At 42.5% G+C, this 18,166-nt stretch overlaps 3 pseudogenes; all 3 read right to left on the bottom strand.

Annotated features, from left to right (window-relative positions):
• Positions 1 to 201: 201 nt before the first annotated feature.
• Positions 202 to 1,222, bottom strand: LOC102948243 (annotated as a pseudogene).
• An 8,051-nt stretch (positions 1,223 to 9,273) lies between these two features.
• LOC102929366 lies at positions 9,274 to 11,695 on the bottom strand (annotated as a pseudogene).
• Positions 11,696 to 15,439: 3,744 nt separating this feature from the next.
• Positions 15,440 to 16,290, bottom strand: LOC102929583 (annotated as a pseudogene).
• Positions 16,291 to 18,166: the final 1,876 nt, after the last annotated feature.

The following is an 18,166-nucleotide window of genomic DNA, read 5'->3' as shown; positions in this document are numbered from 1 at the left end:
TGTGTTATATGGGCCGCTTCCACACACACACACACACACACACTATATATATATATATATATATAAAAATATATATATATATATTCACTACCTGCACAGTCGTGAGTCTGTCACATGGGCCTCAGCTACATGCTGATTGGGCTGCAAGCGGCCCACGGGCTGAGAACTTCTGTTCAAGAGCAACCTCGAGTCCATAATAGGGTCTTCCAGGCCGATTGCCATAGGGATTTAAGTGGCCATCACCATTGTTTCTCCACTGAAGGACCCCCTTTCATCTCTGGGATCGGCCTTATCTTCAAAAACCCTCTGGAGTGCAAATTTCGACACTGAATTGCCGATTCCTGTAGCTGCCGACAAGAAAGTAAATAATTGGGTTCATGCTGCTGTTGATAGAGGCCAGCATGAGATTTAAATCATAATCAAAATTCTGGAGGAAGATGACAATACTGAGGGGAACAGCAAAGAGCAGGAAGAAGAGGACTGTGAGCAGGATAACGATATAGAGCTTCCCTGGCTGATGTTGCTGGGAACTACGTTGGACCTTGATGAACAAGGTCACACTGGACAGAACCATAATGGGAGCGAATATCAGGAAATTTGTAACAGAGATTGCAGTGAGCATCATGATACAATTTGCAAAGGAGTCCAAAACACAAACAAATCTCTCAATCCAGTGAGCACGCAAGAGAGAGCCCAGAGCAGGGCACAGACAATGGCAGACAAGTGTTTTGGGCAGCGTCATCGTTGCCAGATGAGGAAGTGGACACACACCGCTCAGTGCTGATGGCCGTCAGGAGATATAGGCTGGTGCTGTACATGAACAGAACCAGCACGTTAAATACTTCATTGAGTAAACTACTTCTAAACTAAGAGAAAATAAATTTATGACAGTATAAATTGTGAGGAAAACAGCCAAGCAGAAGAGGCAGCCAAAGTCGGCAGCAGCCAAGTTGAGGATGTACATGGTGAAGGGATTCCTCTTAATGTGGAAACCGAGGAGCCAGAGCACAATCCCATTCCCCAACAGCCCGAACAGGCAGAGGAGCAGAGTGACACTATCAATGATCACTGCAGTTAAATGGTCTGTTTTGAAATCAGTCTCATTATATTTGGTTCCATTATCCAGGCTGGGCTCTGCTGGGGGTAGGTACACTGTGCTCACCTCAGTCATCATGAAACCTCTGCTGAAGGATTCTGGTCTCTCCTTCTCCCCCTCTCTCACACACCTGTTAGCAGAGATCAGAGGGAGTGGAATCAGTGCCTTGGACATCCCCAGCGCTATGTTACACTGATAGTTCCAGCCCCTCCCCAGCCTCCCTGGAAAAACCAGATCCCAATGAGTGTGAGATATTCAGAGCAACAATGGCCTTGGGGGATCCTAGGGACACAGAGAGGCTGACGAGTGAGGACCAGCCTGGAAGCAGAGGTAGAGAGACAAGTTAAACACAAAGAGAGATGAAGAGAGGAGTGGTGAGGGAAAGAGGGAAATTGGGAGGGGCTGTTAACCATAGATGGAAAAGGAATGATAGGAGAAAGAGACGGGTAGAAAATGGACAATGGGAGAGAGAGAAAGAGAGCATCCATGTATTGTTAATGATGGCAAAGAACACAGAATCCATCCACCAAACCCTTATCTTGCAACCCTCTACTCCCTGGTGCCTTAACTGAGTGTTTATGGGAGGTGGGCTGGAATTGATCCACTTTAGAATCTCAGTGTCAGTTGGTCACTAATTGTAATTCTGCCCATAGGATCTTCTTGTAAAAGTTCTTTGAGTAATAATCTGTTGTCAAGACACTAACAATTTCCCTGTCAGCTCCTCTGCTGCAAATGACACCCAGTCCCTGCTGGGTTCCATCAGAGAAATGCCTTCTCTGCACTGGACAGGGAGGTACACTGAGATCATAGGTATCTCGTGATCACTGAGCAGTTTTGTAACAAAAGAAAGTATCAGGCCTCTGCTTCCCTTCTCTGATCGCTTCTGATCTGCTAAGCATAAAGGAAATAGCTTTCTAAAGATTGTCTCATGGGACAGATAACCAAAAATGGCTCTGGTGCATTTAGGTTGTATTTATTATCTTGAAAATTAGCACTGTCTTAACTGTTTAATTTTTCCAAACATATTTCTGTTACACTTGGTTATGGATTTTGTGTCTGCCATGAAAGCTCTGATCGCCACGGTATCGGGCTCTTGATACATATTCCTCAGATCCCCAAAATATATTTCCTGTCATTGTATTTTTTTAAATTAAGGTGGCAATAGGTTGTTTGTGTTTCTTACTAAAAATCCATCGAGTAGAAAGAGAGATTGAAAAAATGCATTTTGACAGGGTGGGTGTGAGAGGAAATAATGTACGTGCTGTTAGGATATAGATATTCAGGCCTGTCTGTAAAGGCCTATACTCTAAGAATTTAGGTGTATTCTTATCACTTAGCTAGTTATAGAGGTATAAAAGAAAGAATCAAAATCACTGTCTGACTGTATAAGGCCTTCTCTCACTATGCCAGTCTGAGGCCCTGTTCTTAGGCGAAGGCCTTTGGCTAAGCAGCAGAGGCAGCCATAAGCTGCGAAGTAAACCAGCACATCCTTACATTCCAAACTAGTCACATTGAAATAAGGTGCTATTGGGCTGTTAGGAATACAATCCTGTCCTGACAGTGCCTGTCACCTCCTGAGAAAGGGAAGTGCCTAGAAAATGTAAAAGAAAACTTAGTTTGATAGCATCCTGTCTGGCAAGAACTCACTTATCAATAGCTGGCATGTGAAATCCTCATTTCTGTGTTGTTCGAGCATTGTAGTCCCCATTTCCCTATTGTGTGTCTGTATAATCTCTGTCTGGTTCCGTGATTGTTTTCGTCTGATGTATAATTAATTTTGCTGGGTGTAAACTAATTAAGGTGGTGGGATATAATTGGTTAAATAATCGTGTTACAATATGTTAAGATTGGTTAGTTAAATTTCAGGCATGAGGGGACCTGCATGAAAAACCTCATAAGATTACTTTTATCAACTTAGGTTAAAACTTCCTCAAGGTACAAACTATTTTATCCTTTGCCCTTAGACTTCACCTGCCACCACCAAACCTTTATCCGGGTTTATTTTATTAGGAAAGTGTTGTTTGGAAACGTCTTTCCCCCCAAAATCCTCCCAAACCTGGGACCCCACTTCCTGGGGAATGTTTGGTAAAAATCCTCACTAATTTGCTTAGGAGAACACAGACCCAAAACCTTGGATCTTAAGAACAATGAAAAAAGCATTCAGTTCTTGAAAAGAAGAATTTTAATAGAAGAAACAGTAAAAAAGAATCACCTCTATAAAATCAGGATGGTAAATACCTTACAGGGAATTAGATTCAAAATATAGAGACTCCCTCTAGACAAAACGTTAAGTTACAAAAACACAGACAGGAATATCCATTCCATTCAGCACAGCTTATTTTCTCAACCATTTAAAGAAATCATAATCTAACGCATATATAGCTAGATTACTTACTAAGTTCTAAGACTCCATTTCTGTTCTGTCCCCGGCAAAAGCCTCACCCAGACAGACACAGCCCCTTTGTTTTTCTCCCTCCTCCCAGCTTTTGAAAGTATCTTTTCTCCTCATTGGTCATTTTGGTCAGGTGCCAGCGAGGTTATCCTAGTTTCTTTACCTTTTACAGGTGAAAGGATTTTTCCTCTGGCCAGGAGGGATTTTAAAGGTGTTTACCCTTCCCTTTATATTTATGACACTGCTATTTGTAGCACAGTAGTTTGAGCAGAGGTCGCTCATCTGCCTGTCTGTGGTGGGAAGCACAATCCCAGTTGCTGTGTGTAGATGTACCCACGGAAGGTGGAGACACACCTCCTTCAGGGGCTTGGCTAAATCCAAGTATCAGTCACTGTTACCTTTTCATTGGCTCAACAGCTTTGTGGGAGAGTCACTTCAAGAATATGCAATCTGCTAATGCGTATTCTGCAGGGATGTAATTCTTCTTTAGCTTTATGCTGACATTGCTTTTGTCTTTTTGGTGGAAAATTCTAAAAACATCTGTAAGGATAGAATTTTAACTGTTATTTGGATAATTTTCTGAGATATGCCTTTATTTCTATTAAAGCAGTTGAAATTCTGTTTCTATTTCATTTGAGTCTGAATACTAGTAAGTACTTCCAATGTAAAAGCTTTTAAAATTATCTTTTTATTGTAGCCTTGCCTGAAGACAGTCCTTAATCTTATACAGTCATCAAAGACACCATTGTCTTTTCCGTTTCCCATCCTTGTAGAGGTTCTTGTTTTTCTGTTTGGTAAGGGAATTACTTAAGCATTGCCCGACAACTCCCCAATTAATTTCCCAATTAAAGTAAATATTTTATACTCTAATGGCTTCTTGTATCAGTAACCTGCTATATAGTAACGTATTTGATTCCACGTCAGTACACAAAATATCTCACTATTCACATAGGAATGGTAGCCATATTAGATTCTTAGATTTAGATGTGATATTTGCAAATAAACATCACAAAAGAAGCTTATACAATCTTAAGTGTTTAAGTAATAAACAATGGTTTTCATATTTAAATAGAAAAATGAGATGAGAAGCAGTCAAAATATTTCCCAACCCTTCTTCTCCTGGAAGAGTGAAGACTTCAGAATGTTTATAAAAGGAATCATTCCTAATAAGAATATATCTAGAACTGGTTGTGGGAGTTTAAATCAAATTTTTCTCTCTGAAGAATGAGGGGAAGAGACGGGGTGATAAGAGGCTCCTGGCTTAGCTTTTGTGGTCTCGATAAACCAGGTGTGACACACCGCTTTTCTTTGGTACATCCTAGGAAAAGACTCTTCACATCTGTTGACAAGGGAGAAGAGTCAGACTCTTTAAACAAGCACTTCCCAAGATTACAATCTGCAGTAGCTTCACCTATAATTTATAGTTAAAGACTCCTACAGAAAAGATTCTATGCAAGGCAAAAATGACAATAACTACCATTTAGAAATGTCCTTGACTTAACATAAAACATAACTATATAGAACATCAAAGCACAATAGAAATTACACATTCCACAATCTAAGTAGACTTTAACTGATATAGGTAGCAGACATAGAGATCACAGTTGGTTACTTAAGAAACAAAAATAATTTGCAGTCTAAGTAAGATTTGAATCAGTCTGTCACCGCAACAGATGGTACAGACAGCTTACAGTTCTTCAGTACACAGACTTGATCCCCTTCCAGCCTGGGACCAATCTCCCTAGTTTAGAGTCTTTTTCTTCCAGATGATATTGCACATGTTGAGATGGGGGGCAGGGGAGAGAGATGCCAAGTGATGCTGTCATCACTGGTCTTTTATACTTTCTTCCAACCGCTAGAAAGATCCTTGCTGTGACAAGGGTTACCCCACCCCCATGGCATACATGCCTTCTCTGAGGCATCCCTGGCATAGTGGCTTCTTCTTAAAAAGCCATTAAGCACAGCCTGGGGGGTTCCAGGGTGCTACTTTGAGGTACAGAGTGTCACAGGGACCCAGACTAATATATAGCTATATAGTCACCCATCCCTTAGCGAGTGGGCAGTGGATGAGAGAAGAGACATGACTTTTGGGCCGCCCTAGGGTCCATGACAGAGTTCTGCCCTGTCAACTTCCCCAGAAGCAGGAGGGAAGGGGAGGGGATGTGACCCACACATCACAGTCACCCTGGCAACCCTTTTCCCTCAACCTCCAACAGCCAATCAGAGGGCAGAAGACAGTCAGACAGACTTTGAGCAGTTTCTGATCTGTGCAGAATCTGGATACCTGGGAAAGCAGGATAGAGGCTGTGGATAGCCCAGCTTTCCTGTCACTTGGCACAGATGGGGAGAGGAGGAGAAAGGAGCTCTCCCTGCAATCTGCCAGCACAGTGCTTCCAGGCCCAGCAACTGGCCTGTCTGTAACCTCAGCCGGCAGAAAAGCCTCAGAAGGGGTCAGTCTGCTCCTCCTGTCACTACCTGCAGCCTGCTTGACCTGTAGCCAGCCCACATCAGATCCAGGATTTTGGATCCAGAGACCTGACCTGCTTACACTTGAACCTGTGGGCTCCTAGCTTTAAAGACGGTTAGCACCTCTAATGCTGTGGAAGGAAGCCCATGCGGTTGGGCCTAGTGGGAGCAGGGATGTCTCAGACACATGGCTTGGGATTTGGGATCCATTTAATGAACTCGGGATGCCCACATCTCAAAAACAATCTGTACATAATCTGTCTTGTTTTGTATGCAATAGAATCCAGGGCTCAATCAGGAGGTTCCCTCTAAAAGACTCCATACAGCTACAGGGAAAGGGAATGAGGGATATTGTTATACTGATAGCCTAATTTAATACTTTGACTGTTTTCCCTTCTTTTTCTGTGTGATTAAATAAAAGGCTAAAAAAGGTTTCTAATTGGGGTTGTTATAATGGGAATTGCCACACTTGACACTAAAGCCTGGACTGCAGTGACTTGCTTAATGTGGTAATGGTGAACAAAGGTTTCAATAAAACCTTATCTCTTTCTGGGCTCCAGAAACCCCCTTCTCAGCACACCAGAGTGTAACCTCGTGCCTGCCATTTGATAGAGTTCAAGGAAGGAGATTAGGCTAAGCCAATATGAGAGAACTCCTGTGGTCCCTTTACATTACATGTGTTGTATACAAAGGAAAAGAAAAAACACGTAATGACCAGGATTGGATCCAAATCCAGGAATGCAGTGAGATAGAGAGTGACTGGAAAGGAAGTGAAACTGAAGCATAAATTGCATCCCCAGAGATTGTAAGACAGTGGCTCATTTAGACCAAAGAATGGGGCTGTGCTTATCTGTGGTAATTGCAAGGTTCCCATGAACCCAGTGTGGTCTGCAGATCAGTGTCCTTCTCCTAGAATACAGGGTGTATTTGCCTCATTGGCTGATGGGAGACATTTCTCTCAGATCGACCTACCCAAGGCTCCCTACAAATGGAGATTGGAGACAGTGACCGGAAGCAAGCCCCTCCCAACTAGCATAATGTTGTCAGAATGTTAGGATACAGAACAGCCTTGCCCTTTTCATGTCTCACCAAGAGGGAGAGGTAGCTCCTGTATCCAGGGCTTATCCAGGTTGGGAAAGAGAGACCCAAAGAGAGCCTGGAGAGGGGGAGGGCAGAGGAGAGGATGGGCTGGAAGGTTAAGCAAAGAGGAACCTGAACTCTGTCTCCCCCCCAAATAAAGGAGGTGCCGCATTGGACAAGCCATGGACGTGTCCCTTCCTTCCCAGGTGGGCTTGCTGTCCAGGGCCTAGACTCTATATAAGGGTCTTGTGACATTATTAACATGAACTGTGACCGTATAGATCATTGTTGCAACCAGGGTCCTATGGCTGCACCAGGTCTTATACAGAGGAGGTCAAGTGGAGTGTCTATGGAAAAGTTGTAGTTTGCTGGTTATGATTATGCTATCTGTATGTGTGTGTATCATTTTTGTATTTGAAGTTATGAATATTGGCCATGTGCTTGTATCAATGTGTTTGATTCTAAGTAGCCTCTGTGAAGCATTTTCTCAGCTTCTTGAGAAAGGACTATTCTCACTAAGTGCCCAATCAAGAAACATTAAACTGAAAAAGGACTTTGGGAGATGCCAATCCACATCTGAGCTTTCCTGGGAACGTTCAAACTCACATGTAAACAATGGCGTCGGCCTGCAAAAAGCTGAATCATTCATGGACATGTGAGTTGCCCAGGTGGCTACAAACTCCATCTTGTTGCAGTGCTTTGCACAGAAGAACAAAGGGGTTCCCACCCACGAGAGAGAATATAAAAGGCCCTGTAACCCTCTCAATTTTGTCTTCAGCTGGTTCAAGAGAAGGGCTCTCCACCCCAAGAGATGCCTGAAAGAAAATGAAACAAAGGACAGTAACTACGGGGATGTGAGTGATTGCTGGACCCAGACTAGGAAAGAGTCCAGTCTGTGAAAGAAGCTTATTGGAACATCTCTGGGGGTGAGAGTTCATCTATAATCAGTTGCTTAATGTATTAGGCTTAGATTTGTGTGCTTTGTTTTATTTTGCTTGGTAACTTACTTTGTTCTCTGTTATAACTTGGAACCATTTAAATCCTACTTTTTATACTTAAAAAAATCACTTTTTGCTTATTAATTAACCCAGAGTAAGTAATTAATACCTGGGGAGCAAAGGGCTGTGCATATCTCTCTATCAGTGTTTTAGAGGGCAGACAATTTATGAGTTTACCCTGTATAAGCTTTATACAGAGTAAAATGGATTTATTCGGGGTTTACGCTCACAGAAAGACTGAATACTGGGTGTTGGGAAAGTCCAGGTTTATTAAGAAGCCCCTGAGCTGAGTGGATTTCAGTTTCAGTGAACTGCAGAGATGTGTGACCCAACCCCTGGGTTTGTGCTGAAGCTGATTGAAGTATCTAACTCAGTAAGACAGAAGCAGAGAGAAGCCTCTTCTGGCAGGGGTGTTTGTTCTCAGTGGTATCCCAGCACATCTAGGTGGTTTCTTTGACCCAACCTGTTACAGTTCTAATTCATTTTTTTCATCCCTTTGTGTGCTCCCTACACGGCGGTATTTCTCCATGTTTTTCTCCTGCATATTAGGGAGAAGGGTGTATTTTAAGGTGCTGAGTGCTAATAATTTTATTCCACAAATTACTAAAAATGTATAATCCAGGGAAATGTGAAATGGAAGGGGCCAAATTTGAGTAAAGATCTCTCTTAATAGCAAGTCAAGGATGGTTCCTTCACTATTTTAGTCACATGTGGTTCTTATCATGTCTCTTGGGGATACCCCCTAAGCGTACAGCCATCCAGCTCTATCTCTAGCTCTCTTTTTGTTTGTCATGAATTCCCCGTGGTCCCTTTATGAACAGTGTGCACGGCAATGTCCAGGCAGCTGTTGCTGTCGCTGGAGCTGTGAGTGGCTTCCTGTTGGGTGAGTGGCGTCACGTGCACCTGTTCTGTTAGCCATCTCCCTGACTGAAATGCAGCGGCACAGCCTGACTGGACACATAGGAAAGAGGAGTTGTTCAGGCAAATTTTTTTGCAAATTTCAACTGAGCAACCCATTCTTTGACCATCACCTGTATTCTGCTCCTTTGCACTGCCCCCCCCCCAATACTTTGCAGCCCCAGCCCTGAGGGGCAATTCGTTTGACTAAAAAAAACCCACCTTTTGAAAATGCCCTGACCACCCATAGAAATGTCGGATCCTCCTGGACCTTGGGCATTTGTGTGTGTCTCCCATTCAGGGGAAGAGACAAGGAGAAGCCACACAGGAGAGTGATTGTGAGATGGTGTTTATTCATGTTCACATGAGGGGCAGCACAGCGGAAGATAATTGAGATAGGTGAACAGTGGGCGGGTACAGATGTGATGTTTTTGGGCATAAGATCCAGGCATTATTAGTAGAAGGACTAAACTCCTCGCTTGGTTGGTAGTAATTTTGAATTTTTTCCATTGGAATGGAGCTGAAAGTTTCATATATCACTATGCATAAGCAAGAATCTATAGTGGCATGGAACATCTGCCTGTATTTCATGCACAAGAGCTGGCTGTGCAATGATTTACATGGGGATATTTCTCCATGATTATTATTCCTTCCCACACCACCATGTCTCTTACCTCTGTATTTTACTTGGCATTTACAGGAAAAATGATGAGGCTATGAGGGAGTCACTGACAGTAGCTCTTTACAGAAGAGATAGTAACACTCATCAGGTGACATCAGGAGAAACTTGCCACCAAAATTGAAATTCCTTGTCAATGGCATTTCTAAAACAATGTGAATGGGACCATTATGGGCCTATTCCTGCTCCACTTCATATCAATAGGACTTTCCCCATTCATTCCAAACGGCCCCATGTCACCCATTTGTGTTTTTATAGCTGCAGTGAACACCCTGGGGATCCGCTCTAGGGAAGCGTCCTGGTCTGGGTGGAGGTGGGAAGGAATTTAGCAAGTGACCTATAAGGTCCTTTCCACAGCTAATTTCTTTGATTCTGTGATCTAGGTAACTCTTCATACCCTGCAAATGGTGTGCCAGGCTGGATACTGAAGGGATTTAAGTAGCAATCTCTAGTGGGTCTATTCTGTGGGTCTCTCCATCCTTTCTAGTATCTGCCTTCTCTTCAAATACCCTCTGAAGCACAACTTTGACAGACCCTCCCCCCCCCCGAATCGCCGCTTTCTGTAGCTCCCGACTAGGAAGTAAATAACTGGGTTGATGCAGTTGTTTACTGAGGCCAGCATGAGACATATCCAGGTGGGGAGAAATGAATAATTAAAATGCAGTACAAAGCTCTGAACACAGAGGGGAACAGTAAAGGCAAGGAAGAAGAGGACTGTGAGCAGGATAACAGCACAGAGCTTTCTTGGCTGACGTTTCTGTGAGCTACATCTGACCTTGATGGACAGGATCAGATTGGACAGAACCATGATGGAAGTGAATATCAGGAAAGTCAGAACGTGCATGGTTATGACTTTCATTGGACACGTTTCAGTCCTATTAAGAGGACAGAAACAATGCACTAGTCCAATTAGCAGGGAGGCAAGGAACACACAATGCTTTGTTCTGTGACATTGGCGCCAGATAGGGAAGAGGACAGAGAGACACCTCTCAATGCTAGTGGCTGTCAGGAGATACAAGCTGCTATTGTATGCCAACCGAAACAATAGCAGAAAAGGCCTCCATTCGAAACTAAAACAAAAGAAATTATTCATCGTATCAATTGTGAGGGAAATAGCCAGGAAGAGAAGGAAACCAAAGTCGGCCACACCAAGATTCAGGATATAGACAGTGAAGAGGTTCCTCTTAATGTGGAAGCTGAGGAACCAGAGAACTATTCCGTTCCCCACCCGCTCAAACAGGCAGATGAGCAGAATGACATTGTTAATTGACATTTCAGTAAAATTGTCTCTGGAGTATTCGTTCCCATTATTTGTATCAGAATAATTCAAGCTGGTCTCTGTGGGAGGCTGGAATGTTGTGCTCGGCTCACTCATCATGAAACCTCCGCTCTTCGACAAGTGGTGTCTCCCTCTGAAACATGCATGTGCACACCTGTTAGCAGAGAAGATACAGAGAGGAATCAGTGACTTGGACATACTCAGTGCTGTGCTTCACTGACCATTCCAGCCCCTTCCCAGCCTCATGGCCTGGAATAGGCAGATCCCAATGAGTGTGACTGAGAAATATCCAGAGAGATTACACCCCTGGGGGGTGCTAGGGGCAGAAAGAGACAGGAAGAAAGCCTCATGGGTGGGAACAGCTTGGACAGAGAGAGAGTTAAACACAGAGAGTTGGAGAGATTATTTGGGAAGAAGAAAAAGATATTGGGAGGAGCTGTATGCCATTTATGGATTGGGAATGGATGGAGTGTGAACTGGACAGAGAGAGAGAGCACAACAATGTATCATTAATGATAGCAAACAGCAAAGAATCTAGCTAGGAAACCCTTACCTTAACTTCTCTACAACACTCTGGGAATGAACCTGTCATCTTGTGCTCTTTTCTGAGGTATAATCCGTTATCTGGACATGTAGAATTCCCCTGTACTGTGTCCAACAATCAGTACCTGCCAGATCTCATAAAAGAAGAGACTTCCGTGTCTTGGGTAGGTTGGGACACAGAATTAATAACATCAAGGCATCTCATGAGCACAGGGCAGTTTTATAAGATCAGGCAGTGTCAGGGCTCTGTTTGTTACTTGTTTTCTCCAAAGCATAACGGAAATGGCTTGCTAAAGACTAAGTCTCACGGGATAGATATCACAGAAAATTGCTGTTATCTGAGAAAGGCACCTGATATATTTAGGGTGTAACCAACTTAGTTACTTAGCCTGAAATTTTGAACTTTCCTTATAGTTCAATTTTTTTCTCTTTTTTTCCAAATATAATATTTATAAAATTATAACAAGGAGTAATATATCTGTCTTAAAAATTCCCCTAACCACAATTTCTGGGCCCATAGTATATACTCTATATATACCGAAAGCTATATTTTTGCCCAGGAATATTTATTTTAACTTAAAGTGGCAGTAAATATTTGTGATTTTTACTACAAAGCTATCTACCAGAAAGAGAGATTGAAAAAAATGCATTTTGACAGGATGGACATGAGAGGACATAATGTACAGACATTACCATGGAATGATGACTTTATTGTATTTGCCCAAAAACATAAGGACCCAAAAGAAAGCAAACTGTTCTAAAGGAAGTAATACTTATAACTATCAATATAGTTAAACAACTTAACTGATCCAGTATTAAATATGATCATTATAACATTCAAATAATCCCAGAAGGATGCAAATCGAGGAGCAGCGATTAAGGGTAATGAAATGGATATAGGTGACCGAAGAGCTATAAGAGAAGGAAATAAGTATGGAGGCCTCGTCCCATATGCAAATGGGTACAGTGTGAAAGGGCCAGGCCATGAGCCCTGAGTGATATGGGGTTGGGCAGAGCGGGGAGCTGGCTCAAGAACTCTGGCTACAGTATAAGGAAATCCCAGCCCTGACTCCCTGCTGCCAGGCCATCTATCACTGGAGAAAGAGAGTGCCACCCTGCCCTGCCCAGGTGGAGTTAGGGGATGGGGTTGCAGGCCACCCTGGGTCAATCAACTAGCACAGGGGCAAATCTGGAGAAAGGAGACACATGGTTACGTCAACAATACATGTTGCAGCTGCTCCTGAGAGGAGGAAGCCCAAAAGAAGCCTCAACCTGGGGCTCGGGGATTGGCCGAGGGAGCAAAGGGCCCTCGTGCCAGGATAGGTTTGAGGTCCCCTTCCTAATTCCAAAAGCTAAAATTTTGCTTACCTTTATCATCTTGGGAAATCAGAACTTATTCACCTTATCCGTAAATACACTACCACAATATTCAGGCTATGCTTATAGATTTTTGTAGGCTAGCTACACACAGAAAAGTGGCATTTTCACATTTATACAATATGTTTTCTGACAGTGCTGTAGTGCTAAATTCCATAAGGCAGGAGTCCTCCAGAAATGCTCTGAAGTTTGGTAATTCTGTGATGTGTGAGATAGTCTCAAAAATCTATCTTGTATGTCATGTCATCATAAGATCAAATGCCCATATTTATAACCTTACTAACATTTTACCCTTTAATTTTATCCAATTGAAAATCTGCACAGCAGCAATTATGACAGTACTAATGTGATATATTAGTAAAATAAATACACTTATTGTATCAACATAAAATGTGTATAACTCAGGTTTTATAGGCCCAACTTTGAACTGAGCAGTGAGACACATCTAAAGAACAGATCTGGTAAATATGTGTAAGATACTCTATCTAGAGAGGGTTTGATCCTACTCCATATAGGGCAAGATTCACTGGTATGTCCCAGCTATTTTTGGGCCACTTCATAAACCCAATTTAAATTGATTTATTCCATCAATAATAAATGAAATGTACAGATAGGCAAAATAAGAAAAATGCTGCTTGAGAACTTATTAGAATTTGATTTAAGGATATTTCCCTGGTATATTATGATTAGGTATTGCCAATTTGTGTTTTAATGGTTATAAAGCTTTAACTTTTCAAATCTCAGTATCTACTGTGATTAAATAATTGACTGTCATCCCCATTGTCTGACACCTCCCATAATTTTGGACAGCTGTGAAAATTTAAATCAGTAACAATTAAAACATGCTTCAAAATAAGTATCAATATTATCCATCAAAATAATAAAAATAAAAATAAAAATTGAATTTTGCCAAGCCTATCTACGAGCCATCAAAAGTCCCTTTGGTGGACCTAGGGGGTTACAGTGGACGAGAAGCTATCCAGCTTAGGGTCAACAGTGTGCCCTTGTTTCCAAGGACAATGGCACTTTCGGATGTATAAGTAGGGGCATTGCCAGCAGATCAAGGGATGTGATCGTTCCCCTCTATTCGACATCGGTGAGGCCTCATCTGGAGTACTATGTCCAGTTTTGGGCCCCACACTACAAGAAGGATGTGGAAAAATTGGAAAATGTCCAGCAGAGGGCAACAAAAATGATTAGGGGACTGGAACACATGACTTATGAGGAGAGGCTGAGGGAACTGGGATTGTTTAGTCTGCGGAAGAGAAGAATGAGGGGGGATTTGATAGCTGCTTTCAACTACCTGAAAAAGGGTTCCAAAGATGATGGATCTAGACTATTCTCAGTGATAGCAGATGACAGAACGAGGAGTAATGGTCTCAAGTTGCAGTGGGGGAGGTTTTTCACTCGGAGGGTGGTGAAACACTGGAATTTGTTACCTAGGGAGGTGGTGGAATCTCCTTCCTCAGAAGTTTTTAAGGTCAGGCTTGACAAAGCCCTGGCTGGGATGATTTAGTTGGGATTTGGTCCTGCTTTTAGCAGTGGGTTGGACTAGATGACCTCCTGAGGTCCCTTCCAACCATGATATTCTATGATTCAATCAGACTGTCCATGTGTTCCTCTGTAGCTTGCACAGACCACCATCCTTTCGTGTCTATTGGAGTTTTCAAAGTTGTCCATATTTTTAGATCCATACTATGCTGTGAATGCCTCCTCTTCCATTTGAGATCACCCAATCACCCCCTTTTCTATTCACAATCACTTCTCTCATTCACAGATCTCCACCGCCACAGTCACAATTACCTAACATCCTAGGAATAACTTCACTGACAGCTCAATCATACTCATGGGAGAAGGGAGGTCAAAGGGATAACTGTAGGTAGCATTTCCAATGGGGTTAGAGGTACAGGAAGGAAGGGAGATGTGGTAATAGCTGGAGAGGCAAGTTGGCCGAAGAGTTGTAGTTTTGAGCATATGGGAGACCAAAGTGTTTTTCTGTCTTGCTGATATCATGCTAGACGAGATTAAGAGGAAAACGGTATAAGCCTGGATGGTAGGAAAATTGATAGCTAGAAGGGGGTTGGATAGCTTGAGATAGCAGGGCTGTGATAAGAACATAAGAATGTCTCATAAAAACATAAGAATGGCCATTCCGATTCAGAACAATGGTCCATCTAGCCAGATTTCCTGTGTACCACGAGTGACCAATGTTAGGTAGTTCAGAGGGAATGAACAGATGATGATAGAAAGCTATTAGTTGGTTCCAGTTCAGAATCTCACCTTTATCACACAATCAGCAACTCTTACTTTACACTCGAAAGTAATGACATGCTGCCAAATAAATAACAAAATAAGAAAATAATTGTGGTTTATTAAAAATGACCAAGGATTCCGCTCCTCTATTCAACATGATGAATGTGTGCTATAGATACAGTTCAGCAGAGGAGATGTGGCTGTTACAATCATAGTCTAGGGATACCCATCACCATCCCAGTTTTCCCCATCCCCCACGATCACACATCGTTGCTCACTCTGTGATAGAAAGGCCAAATTCTCTAATAAACCAGTTATTCCCTACAGGTAAGGGAGGAGGTATTGTTATCAAGTCTGTAATTTATGTCCCTGTAGCGACTCCCTTCCTCCGTACTATCCTCCTTGTTCCTCAAACTGTACATCAAGCATCAGGATCACCACTATATAGAAGACAGCAGCTACTTCATAATACCTGGAGCTGGGCCTCAGGTAGATGAAGAGGATGGTGGTGTAAAACAAAGTGATGGCTGTCAGGTGGGAGGTACAGGTAGAGAAGGCCTTGTACCTTTATTCGGTAGACTGTCTCCGTAAGATGCTCATTAAGTTGTACATGTAGGGGACAAAGATGGTAGAGAAGGAGAAAAGGCCAATCAAGGAGGAGATGATGAAAAGCAGGACTTGGTTTACCAGGGTGTCAGACCAGGAGAGCTTCAGTATCAAGGGCACATCTCAGAAGTGGTCAATGACATTAGAGGTGCAGAAAGGGAGGCGAAAGGTGGTGGAGTGTATTAGAACATTGGCACAACCCACCAGGAAGGAAGCCACAACCAGCCAGATGTAGGCCTTTCGGGACATGAGGACTGGGTACATCAGTGGGTTACAGATGGCCACGTAGTGGTCGTATGCCATAGCAGCCAGTAGGCGACACTCGACAGTGGCAAACACCGCATAGAAATAAAACTGCATGGCACAGCCAGTAAAGGAAATGGCTTTCCTCTCATCCAAGAAATTTGCCAGTGTCTTGGGGACCACAAAGCTGGAGTAGCAGAGATCTGAGAAGTACATGGGGTTGTGAAGGCGAGCATCGAGCTGGATCAGGACAATCATCCCGAGATTTGCAAGGAGGATGATGATGTACGTATGTAGGAACACCATGAAGAAGGCGAGTTGGGTCTTTGGGTTGTCTGTCAATCCCGAGAGGATGAATTGTGATGTGATTCCCCAAGCCATTTCTGCAAGTGTCTGGTTGGAGAAAGACAGAACCTTAGTAAAGAGACATACAATTGTGTTAATCTCAGCTGTCACATTCAAATAATCCCTGAATTCTCAGAAACGCTCATCATTGGAGATGCTATATGCAGTTTTGGGGCACCACTAATTTTAAAAACAATAAGAATGACTTGATATGTTAACTAGAGCTGGTTTGGAGTTTTTCAACAAAACTTTTCTTTTTTGTTGCAAAATTGTGACCTTTTCAAAACTAAATCTTTTTGCAGAAAAGAGCTGGTCTGACAACTTTCTTGACAAATAATTTTGAAAAAAAAATTTAAAATTGTCAAGGTGTATCATTTTGTCATTTCCAAATAACAAGAAATATCCAATTTTCTGGTTAAAAATTACTTTTCCTTTTGACAGTAAGCTAATTATAGTAAAAAAATAAAATTACAAATGTCGTCAAAATCTAAATAAGACATTTTACACTTACCAAAATGAAATGTTTTCACTACTCAAATCATGAAAAATTTCAAAAATTTTGACTTTTTATCCTCAGTTGGGATACGAAAGTTTTTTGAAAGCTCAAAAAACATCAAGGAACAGGAAAAAAAACATTTCCTCTTCAGTTCTAATCTTGACCCTCCCCTTAGCATATTTACTGTATACAGGGTCAAATCATAAAGGCGATTGGGAAACAAACAGGAAAGCAAAACATGGATTTTAGATAAGATATCTCTCAACAAACACTTGGGGGTCGTTACAAGACAATGGAACCTCCATTGACCTTGTGGATACTGGCTCATCCTTTCCCTGAGTCCATCAAACTAGTTTTGGACATCATGGACAAATCCCAAGAAGCTGAGAAGTCAAAGGACTTCTGGTTGGATAAAAAGTGACACTCTACAGATTGCAGGTATTTATCAGAGAGAAACAACTAAGGGAAACAGACTAAAATCCAGATGGGGGTGACAGGGAAAGGGAGGCATGCTTGAGGCCTCTACCAGAGATAGCAGGACTCTCAGTAAGCTAGACATATGTATAGACCTTTTGTTGTTTTCAAATCCCTTTTCTTGTATGTTGTGCATTGTCCCTCTCTTAAGATTAAACCATATTTTGGTTTAAGGAGGCCAGCAAGACACTCTGTTTACTATTGGTTACAGACTCCTAAAGGGAAGAAACACAGGTATTAAACCCAGTGCACGTGCTGGGTAAACACAGTCAATACATAGGGTGCTGTAGGTCAGGACCTTGTCTAAGAATTGGCATATCATGTGACCTCACCGAAGGAAAAGTAAAGGCACAAGGCCTGACATGCAAGGAGACCAGAGAGGAGTCACAGAAACAGTGAGCCTTGTGACCATGACGGAGGTGGTCCTTGGGCTTGGGAGGTAGGATGTCTCCATGCCATCCCCCAGCCCACGTTTCCCCACTGGGTGGTGGGCTGAAGGGTTGTTCCTTGTAAAAGCAAATCAGGTAATGGGACAACCTGCCAACTTACGTGAGGGAAATTAGCCTCAAATTGTCAAATTGTCAAAACGAGATTAACAGCAAATACCATTAATAAGTGGATATCATTACTTTGCATTTAGGCAGCACTTTTTAAACCAAGGATCTCAGAGCACTTTATGGCTTTGGCTGAATGTTATTATTTCCCCATTTTCAGATGGGTAAACTGAGGAACTGAGAAGTGGTTGGTTGGGCCAGGATCACAGCTGTTGCCCGAAGCTCTTAAGAAAGAGTCTGGAGTAAAGCTAACTTGGTCCTGATTCTGTTCCTGCTCAAGAAACTCCCTGGAATGTCCTGCTGCCTCATGAGAGTGTGTGTTGCTTCTGGGAGGACATACAAAACTTCAGAGTAGCTGGCAGGAGATAATGTAAGAAAAATAGTCAGA

This window comes from Chelonia mydas, chromosome 6 (assembly GCF_015237465.2).
Source record: "Chelonia mydas isolate rCheMyd1 chromosome 6, rCheMyd1.pri.v2, whole genome shotgun sequence".
Classification (NCBI taxonomy): Eukaryota; Metazoa; Chordata; order Testudines; family Cheloniidae; genus Chelonia; species Chelonia mydas.
The sequence above is the reverse complement of the archived record's forward strand: the minus strand, read 5'-3'. Positions and strand labels throughout refer to the sequence as shown.